We start from the raw sequence: 10,564 nt of genomic DNA, 5'->3' as shown, positions 1-10,564 counted from the left end.
TATTGCTTTCTGGCTGGTTTTGGTCTCAGGAAGTTACTTCCCTTCAACCAGAAATATGATTTTAGAATTCCAAAGACAATGGAGAAAAAAAAGGCATGGTTACCTCTCCCCTGCTCTTAATGGTGTCTGAAAAATGCTCAAAAGCTGTTCTTAAATGAGTACCCCCGTGAGCAATGTAACTGGTGACTCCTAATTTCCTATGGATTTCTGTTTACAGTTAAATTCTCTGGTGCTTAATAATATACAAATGCCAATTATAGCTTCTCTGGCACTTGGAGAGGTCATAATGATCCCCTCCCAGGTAAAGTGTCTGGTGTCAGCCATCAGTTCTGCCAGGGAATTTCCTCCAGTGAAGGCATATACAGGGTAAGTCTCTTCTAGAGAGCTAGCTGCTTTCCTGATTGGAATTGACATACAAGTTCAAAGACCTGTGTGGAATGGTAGAAATAGTTAGTCTTCCAGCTAACAGCAAGTTTCTTAAAAACCAAAAAAGTATCATTTATACTGTAAACAAGTAAACTAAGAATGGAAATACTTTTTCCTCTGTACAACTTTCAGTGAAATGTTTTCTTCACCTCAGCCCCCTTTTCCCATTACATCATACCTTTGAAGGCACAAGCCTGGCAGATGGTAAGAAGAGAGTAGTTGGTTTGGTTATTCTTTAGATATAGAGCACCTTAATGTATGCTAGTAACTGCTGAGTCGGGTGGAGATGTTTCCTGATGGAAAATTGTGCCTTACTTTCAAAAAAAAAAAAAAAAGAGGAGGTACTTGGAAAGATAAAGGGCAATTCAATCCTTTGAATGCTCATATCATAAAGCTGAACACAAAATAATTACCATAAATGAGGCAACTAGTTCCTACACCCTCTGCGACCTGGATGACATCCTTCTGTGTCATCAAGAGTTACTTGCAGAAAACACATCACTTATTACCTTATCTCAGTCGCCTGAACTCACACATAAAAAAGGAGAAGACCAAAGTCTTCTTAATCAGCTCTCTCTGCAAAGAAATGAACTGCAAAGATTTTAACTCTATTTCTTTCTCCAAAACTATTGGCACTAGGACAGGCATGTGATTTTATCCCTAAACAGGGTGTTCCTTAGGCTCTTAGCCAATTTAATTTGCTTATTCATATCCTTCCCTTCCAGATTACCTCAGGGTGATTTACATGTTGGAGGCCTATAAACACTGATGAATCAGTGTATGAAAACAAAAAACATTGTTCAGAGTCTGACAGGGTCCTCACTGGCTTTTGCCCCCAAATTACTGGAACAACATACAATCAGTCTCTCACATCATTCTAATGCTATACAGAAAAAAAGAGCGTCTAAAACACAATGGGACTAATGTAATTTGTTTTTTTACTGGTGTTGCCAGGTACTCTGTAGTAGCAAGCAACAGACAAGAATTTCAAATGGGAAGATACAGATGCTCCCAGCCCAGTTTCTTCAGTTTACTGGCCATTTTGAAGGTTGTCTCCTTATGATTTTCCACCAATAAATCACTCAGAGTGAACTCTAAAGAAATGCAAATACAAAGACAATTTAATTTCCTCTCTCTGAGAAACATAACTTTTCTTATAGCAGTTCAACAGCTACTGTAATATGGTTTTATTTAGAAAAAGCTGGTGGACTTCCAGTGAATTCAAAACAGTTTCCTTCACATGTTGAACCTGAACTATCTCTCTAGGAAATACTTTGCAAGCCAATTAAGGACCACTTTACCTCCACCAAATAAACAAACAAGCAAAGATTTGTATTCATTAATAAAGAAAGCACTGAAAGGGGTTCATTTTACCTTTTTTGTTGCCTAAGGTCTTGGACTTGTATGTATTTCCTTTTTGTGATATGAACAGTTTTCACAGAATCATAGAATGGTTTGAGTTGGAAGGGATCTTAAAGATCATCTAGTTACAACTCCACTAGATCCCATTCAGCCTGGCCTTGACAAAATGGTTTTGATATTATGCACCAGAAAACTTTACAGAACACACTTATCTATGTCTTTGGTAACAATTTAATATATTTTGTCTCATTATTCTCACAAAAAAGCAGTCAGTCCGTCTCCTGCCAGGGGAGAATTACTACACTCCATCTTCAAACACATTCCATTTTCTCCTTACATTGTATGCCCCTGAAATGCCTTTCCTGAGCAAGTTCCCTGTATCAGGACCACAGCTATAGCAGCTACACAGCCACTCATGGGAATCCAGCACCCTTCCGATAAGTTCCCATTTAGCTTTCCAAAAAAATTTCTTCATGCTTAATGCCAATCTCCCCAAGACCATCAACTAACACTTTTAAATCCATTTCACAGTAAGATTTCCATAATGTCTTTAAAAGACACAGGTTGCTTCATAAGGCAGTCCTCATCATTCCAGTACTTGTTTGCACAAGGAGTTTGGTGTATCAGCTGCTAAGAAAGTCTTTATTCTTTAACAACAAAGTCTTAAATACCTTCCGGAGGATGAACACATCCCCACGATTACAGCTCAAATATTTCAGAGTCCAACATTTTAAAATCAGAATAAATGCCTTGAAACTAGTTTCCCTGTTTGCACTGGCAGTTGTGGTTACAGGTGTTAGGCACTTGTAAGCTTTGCTTAGATATTAAAACTTGCACACAAATTCACTCACATTTGCATTCACTGTGTTTATCTACGAAAAATCTGTAATCTATTTGTCATGCCCACATTGACTCTGTATAACATGTTCATACAAAAGTTCCAAGCAACATCACAGAATTATTACAGTCCACATATGTAAATTCAAGTGAGCCACTGCATGAAGTTTTTAATATACAATACAGGAAAGCAAACATGTAATGAAATGGTGGGAAGAATGAGGGGTGAACTCCCTAGAATTAAAGCATATATGTACATAATTTTTATAAACAGCAAGAATGTTTCACTCCTACTAAATACTTTAAAAACACAAACCAGTAAATAGGACTCAGATCACACAAGTCAATTAAAGGCCCTGATCATTTAGAGTAATAAAGAAGTATTGCTTAACCGAGGGAAATAAACCCAGCCTGCACTGCAGACTCACTGCAGGAAAGTGGAGAGCTGGCAGCCCTGTGAATTCCTCCTCTTTGATCCACAATGGAAAAGGATAAAAAGGGTGTACGTACTCGCCCTTGTCTGGTTTTCACTTTCTTCAAGAAAAAGAGTTATGCTGATTCAGGGCTCCCGTCGTGGCCCAGGAGAATTTTGTCCTTATACTCCCCACACATCAAATCTTCACTTTTTAGAAAGTTCTCAAGATTTTCTCTCCCTTTTCTTAATTCAATCAATTCTAGTAACAGACACTTCTTTGTTGATTGCCACCAAAATACTTTAAGCACTTTGAATCCTGTCTCATTTTATACTTGTTTCTAAAGGAGTCAGTTCTGGCCTTCAACTTTTTGTTTTTCTTTCAAAACCTTATTGAGCGAGTTGTGCTTTTCTGTGTTCACTTCAAGGACACCACATTTTCTTTTGTCATGATAACTCTCAACACTGGAATGTTTCACGTTTACAATCAAATGCAAAAGTAAAACTATTTTTTCCATTTGTTCTTCTTAATAGCATCTTGATTGCTGCACTTTTCAGATAACCACTCAAAAGGACATGCTGGGGGTCACAATCCAGACAATGAGGCTGAACCCTTGCAAATTGTAGCTGAGGCAAAAAAGCTGTGCATTTTACCAGGAGTGTTCAGGTTATTACTCTGTATTTACAGCTTATGTTGCAGCCAGGATTGACAGCTTCAGTAGGTCTGGCACACTCATCCCCACTGGGCCCATGCTGGCAGTGCCTTCCCTATAACATTAAAGGTAAGCATGTGTTGTGTGAGCATGGGTATTGTATGGAAAACCTGCTCCAGCTTCCACCCAAGTCAACAGGAAAACAAAACAGTCTAGGAGTCAGAGCTTTCCTTTCTTTATTCTTATTTAAATGTCAACCAGTGTTTTATGTGGTTGTTTATTAAATAATAATAATACAATGATGCCCAGAGGCTCCAATTAGGACTGGGAAGTCGCTGCAGTGGGATTGTGCAAAGGCGGAGGAAGGGACAGAGGCTGGGAATTGGATGGCTCCCCAGCGGCCGGGAGCAGGGCTGGGAGCCAGGGCAGGCGGGACGGGCTGCTCCCAGCGCTCCCGCACCCGCAGCACCAAAGCCTTTGTTTGCGTGGGAGTTTGGTGGTACTTTGGGGTTCGGGTTTTATTCGTTTGGGGATTTTTAATGTCAAGATATAGAATAACCAGGAAGGCATACAAAGAGGTTTTCTTCAAAGTAGCTGAGCCCACAAAGAGAAAAAGAAGAGTGTATGTAGATGTATATGCTAATTCTTATTAATTAAAACCAGAGTGCTGTGCTGAAGCTGCACACAGGCTTTATTAGCTAATATTAAAACAAAGGGCAGATCGCCTTCCACAGAAATTTCACCTTGGCAAAGCTCTGTTTGCTGCAGGGGAGTTACTCCTCACTTCACACCAATGTGAGCACAGGATCAGGCCAGGAGTGCTCAGGAAGGACTTGAAAGCCTTTTGTAACGAAACAAAAGGACAAACAGGAGGCACATGGGGAGGACAACCCTAAGGAGTGGGATAAGAACAAGCATGTTGCTCTTGGCAGAAAGCAACCGGCAAAAATTAATTGCATAGTCAGTCTCTTGCTCAGTTCTTTTTGTTTTGTTATGAAACAGGATTTGTTTTTATTATAGAGAAACGGGATATATTTCAGCAGAAGAATCAGAGCTGGAGAGGCATTATGCCAGAAGTATAGTTTATGGGGAGATTCAAATGAAGACAGCATGGGTTTGGTTCACAAGATGGGTGCAGTTGTTGCAGGCTTAAACAAAACAGGCAGCATGAGTCAAAGTTCTCTTAGGAAAGCAGGAGGAGGGCAGGAAGGAGGGAAGGAAGCAATTAGAGGAAAGCTGGACTGAACCAGACTGTGTGGGATCAACACAAATCCCAAATTAATGCATCAGCAGAAGAATGCCAGGCCCCAAAGGTGAGGTCTGAAACCAAAGGGATGAGCAACCCAAGAATGCCCAAGAAGGGGCACAAGGGTGATGAAATGTTGCTGGTTAGTGAGGAAAAAGGGCGAGGAGGGCTGGGAAAGCTTTATCTTCTGAAATGGTGATCAGAGAGACTCTGAACTGTGGGTGGAAAGGAGAACATAAAGATTCCATGGGAGAAAGTTCTAGAAAGGTGGTAATTTATGAGCATCTTCAGGCTAAGAGGTGACCTAGGCCTAGGGAATAATTTCAGAAACAAGGTCTGAGGTAGGGAAACAGGTTGTTGGAAATACTTTACAGAAGAACAAGCATGACCCAAATCAGCTTTCATATGGGAGAGAAAAAGGAGCAAATGAGCTTGGAGGATGACAGAATTACCAGTGGTGGTTCAGAACAGACAAGGAAGGGATTTGCCAGCAGAAGATGGGTAGTGTCTTTTGTTTTATGAATGGAAAAGGTATGCTAAGTGCAAAGTACTGCACGGGATCAGCAGAGGGGTGATAGATCAGTGGTGGAGAAGCAGGTTAAGCAGTAGGTATGTATAGATGGTACAGTACACATACATGCCACCTGCCTGGAACCAGGGAGCATCCCAAAGGTCAGCTGCAGAGAGAGGAAGGAGGGTTTTGAGAACAAAACATAGCCAGGTACTATCTGCAAAAAAACAGAAGGATGCATGTAACAGGTAAGCGAGTGACAGAGGATGTGAAGCCCTAGTAAATGATCCACAAAAATAAAAGTTTTAACTCAAGTCCTCCATTCTTCACTGCTCTATGCAGAAAACTGAGCTTAATAAAAGTGACATTTTCAGCTGGCTTTCACTCAGCTTCCAAGCAAAATTTCCAAAGAGGCAACAGGTCTGCAGTGGAAAGTATATGCCCATTTCTTATGTGCTGCAAGTGAATAGAAGGGACAGTGTCTCAAACCTCCTCCTACCCCTAAGGAAATCAGTAGGAAATACTTGAAAGTTCAGTTGTCACCCTGTCCTATGCTGCTCTTTTCACTAACATACTGGTACAGAAGAAAGGCTGATCTTCACTGTATCTCAGCCCAACACAGCTGTGTAAGCTCATGGAGGATCCAGGCTCCAGTCTACTGCAACAGTGGAAGAACATCCTAACTCAGTGTATTTGACTTCAATGGCTCTTAAGTGTTCAGTATTACTCACATGATTCATATTTGGCCTGTAATTTTTTTACCATTCCAGTTCAATATATTTTTATTTGACTTGATTCTACTCTCCAGGTAATATGCAATACCATGCTGCTGCTTTACCCTTAGAATCAGTCACGAAAAATCCTTTTACAAAGATGTAAGAGAACATTTAAAAAAAAAACTTTGCATAAGAAATATAGTTTTCCTTTCTGCTAAAGCACTGTGGCAGTTTGGGGTTTTTTTAAGATGAAGAGTAAAGCAGATTTGGTGATGTGTTTCTCCAAAATCTAGGCAGGGAAAATCATATGTGAAGTTTAAAAATGTGAATTCTTTACAACAGTAAAATGGAAGAAGACAACCAATAGGCACATGTAAATGTTTGTGTATTAAAATGTTTGACACTGGAGGGTAAGGGGGTGGAGGACACGGTGATGTAAGGCTTTAGGTTACAGTACCATTTCCAGTACCTCATAACACTGCCCTCCTTATGCCCCATTACTTTTTTTGGTGATCCTATACAAGGCTGTGGCTGACAACAGACAGAAAAGTGCACTGATCCATTCTTCACCACATGATGCTTTCCTGAAATCCTTGAGGTAATTGTAGTAGTCAGAGCTGCAAAATTTTACTCGCTACTTCCTAAATATTGCATATTCAGGTCTGTTAGCACAATTCATGCATATACACCAGCAAGTTTTGTAATTTTATTTTTATAGCCTTGATATATTTTTCTGAATATAGGTGAACTGACTCAAATGGGTTATTCCTGCTTCACCCTCTTGCAAGTTGTCATAGTTTAACTCCAGCAAGCAATGAAGCATCACACAGTCACTCACGGTCCCCTGGTGGGAGTGGGGAGAGAATTGCAAAGGTAAAAGTGAGAAAACTCATGGGTTGAGATAAAGACAGTTTAATAAGGAAAGCAAAAGCTGCACACACAAGCAATGCAAAACAAGGAGTTAATTCACTACTTCCCATAGGCAGGAAGGTTTTCAGCTATCCCTAGGAAAACAGGGCTCCATCACACATAACAGTGACTTGGGAAGGCAAATTCTGTCACTAAGAACTCCCCCAGCACCTCTTCTTTCCTCAGTTTTATATGCTGAGCAGAATGCCGTATAATATGGAATGTCCCTTTGGTCTGTTGGGGTCAGCTGTCCTGGCTGTGTCCCTTCACAACTTCTTTTGTACCCTCACAGCTTCCCCATTGGTGGAGTGAGAAGCGGAAAGGGCCTTGATGCTGTACGAGCTCTGCTCAGCAATAACAAAAACATCCCTATATTATCAATGGTTGTGGTCACAAATCCAAAACCCATCCCACACCAGCTACTGTGAAGAAAATCAACTCCATCCAGTAAAGAGTTTAGTTTCACTGGGAGTTCATTGTAGTCACTTTGTGTTATAAAACTTCCAGGGTCATTCCCAATAGTCTTATGTCACTGAAAGCAACAGTACCATACAAACCCTTTTCTTAAAAATACTACGCCTTACTAAAGTCCATGTAACCCTAATCTAAAGATTTGGTATTGATTTTGTTTATTTTCACCGATATTTCTGCTACTGGAAGAGTGCTCTGGAAACTCATTCCTCTGGCACTTATAAATCTTCCTCTTGCAGTTTGGGTGAGGTAACTGACAGTTCCTGTATCAACACAGACTTCATCATTCAAATAGAATTCCTGAACTTCTTCCTTCCTTAGGTTTTCAGAGAAAAATCATAGACCTCAAACAAGTATTTGTTTAGGGTAATAACCCTTAAATAACAACTCTTTAATTTCTTGCCGTAATTTTTCCATTTCTATCATCCTAATCAGCTCAGTCATCTTCATTTGTACAGGTTTTGGGTTTAATTAATCTTTCCTGAATATGTGGAAATATATATAGTATTTTAGAGGAAAGAGGTGTTTTGACTGTCTCTCATACTGTGAAATATACTTTTGTACTTCTGCTGGAAATACCTTAGTACTTCAGGCCTAAGAAACAGATTTGTCCTATTGAAACTCTAGGCACATTGCAGGTTCAGACCACAATATTTCATACAATTTAGCAGCATAAGTCAGCATCTAAAGAAGCAGAATTGACCTTCACTGACCTCTGCCTTTCACTCCTGTAGTATGTATCCTTTCCCTCTGGCCAGCACTATCTAAGTGATTGTATAGCAAAGCAGACTGAGAAATTGACTCCATTTCTCTTTTGGCTGTTTCTCCCACCTTACAACTCCTGCACCAATCTCCGTTTTTTTCAGCTTAACTCGTCCTTCTCACTTGGAATTGTACAAACACTCCACTGACATTCTGACAGATAACCCCCACTGCGTTTTATCCACAAAATTTGCAACCACATGTGCCTGATACACAAGTCCCAGAAAACAGATCAGCTAATTGGTGCTCTCATGTCAGCAAGGATGACTGGTTAATGAGAAATGAGGCACTGTGTGAAGTGCAAGGAATATAGTTAGATGGCATAAAAGAAAAGACAGGGACTGTGGTGTGGACCCTGTATCAAACAGATAGGATGTCTCAAGGAAAAGGAGGAGGAAGTAGAGTCAACATGGTACAAAAAGAGAATGAGAGAAAGACAGCAAAAAAAATTAAAAGAACAGAAGAAACAATGGGGAAGCAAAGCAATGGCAGAAGGAAGAAGAATAAAAGAGAGCACAGAGTCCAACATTTGGTCCCCTATGACATTTCCATCACAGTCCCAATGCAATAGACTGAAAGGGTTACTTTCCCACCTCATTCAGGGCCATACAAAGGTTAAACTAATGTCCTACATCTGGACTTTTCAACAGGTGTCATGCTTGAAGCACACATCTGATATAGTCTTAGCACTTCACCATTAAGCTCTCCCATTCCCAGTATTAATAAAATTTGTGGGTACTATTTATTTTAAAATATGCTTATAATATGTAATTTTAAAGGCACCCCATGCAGCACGTAATGGGGCACTGCAAATTGGTTATATAATAAGTAGAAGAAAGAACAATATAAACAGTGGTTTGCAGCCTTGACCCTATGGTGTTTCCTGCTACAGTGAAAGTAAAAACACATGTTCCCTGACAACCATCAAGCACTTTGTCACTGCTATTGGACATTTCGATGCCTGAGGGCTTGTCTACATGCAAAGCTACATTGGTTTAGCTGGGTTTAATTTGCCGCAAAGGGGTATGTGAATTCTTATTTTGACTTAGATCAGACTTGCTCAGTTTAGTTCAACAAACTAAAGGTTAGACAAAAGCCAAGTAACTCTGTTGATTAGGACAATCACGGTTCTAATCAATTGCTTACAATTATAGTTCTGGCAAAAGCTGACTTTCTAGTAGCTTATCTTGATGAAGTTTCACCTCATTCCTCAGACTGTTTTAATTGAATTAGATTGTGCCTGAATGGTCCTTAGGATCTAGTGTGACATGAGCTAATGTAACCAAATCTTTACTGCTGCTGAATGCAGAACATGTATCTAAAATATTAAGTTCATTGGGAAAGTGCTGGTTATGCTGAATTTTATCTTTTTTTCCCAACATTGCACTCAAACACAGGCACTTCTGAACAAACAGATTACGGCAGAAGGAGGACACAGGACACCCCAAACTGAACAGGTGCATCACACACACAGGGTTTCCTTAATTCAAAGACTGCAAGAGCAATTTTGCCTCAGTCTTGCTGGGTGAAGTGCTTGGTAAGAGTACTCAACAATGACGCCTGAACACAGGGAAACTTATCTGCTTAGGGAAATGTAATGGAAATGAAGAATTAAATAAATGGAAATGTAATGGAAATGAAGAATTAAATAAATGGAAAACCAGCCATCATTATTGCAAAGAAGAGTGTCCACAGAAGTAGAAGTACTGGTATAGTTACAGTAGAACAATTATAAGACTGTAGTAAGATCAGTAAATTTCCTGAGTCTTGCTACAGGGGACCAGAACCTGTCTTAGAGTTAGAAAGGCTTGTCAGCATCCTCTTTTCCAAGGAAATACTCCAAGTACTTCCTCTGCAGAGGGAAAAGCTCACAGCAAAGGAATCATTCTGCTATTTTCCATAATTAGTTTTAGGCCAAGTCAACTCAGGCAAACATAAGGGGAAATTTAAGTTGGAGATCAGAAAAAAAATCTTTACAGAGAGAGTGATCAGGCATTGGAATGGGCTGCCCAGAGAGGTGGTGGATTCACCATCCCTGGAGGTTTTTAAACTGAGATTGGCCGTGGCACTGAGTGCCATGATCTGGTAAAGGGACTGGAGTTGGACCAAGGGTTGGACTCGGAGGTCTTTCCTGACCCAATCCATTCTATGATTCTATGAATTGTACCTAATTGCTTCAACATTGTTATGAGTTATCTGTCCCGGAAGGCAAATCACTTGTTGGGCAGAAAGTTTCTGCCAGGTCACCCCACCTCCTGA

Source organism: Pithys albifrons, chromosome 2 (assembly GCF_047495875.1).
Source record: "Pithys albifrons albifrons isolate INPA30051 chromosome 2, PitAlb_v1, whole genome shotgun sequence".
NCBI classification, from domain to species: domain Eukaryota; kingdom Metazoa; phylum Chordata; class Aves; order Passeriformes; family Thamnophilidae; genus Pithys; species Pithys albifrons.
Note: the sequence above shows the minus strand (reverse complement) of the source record.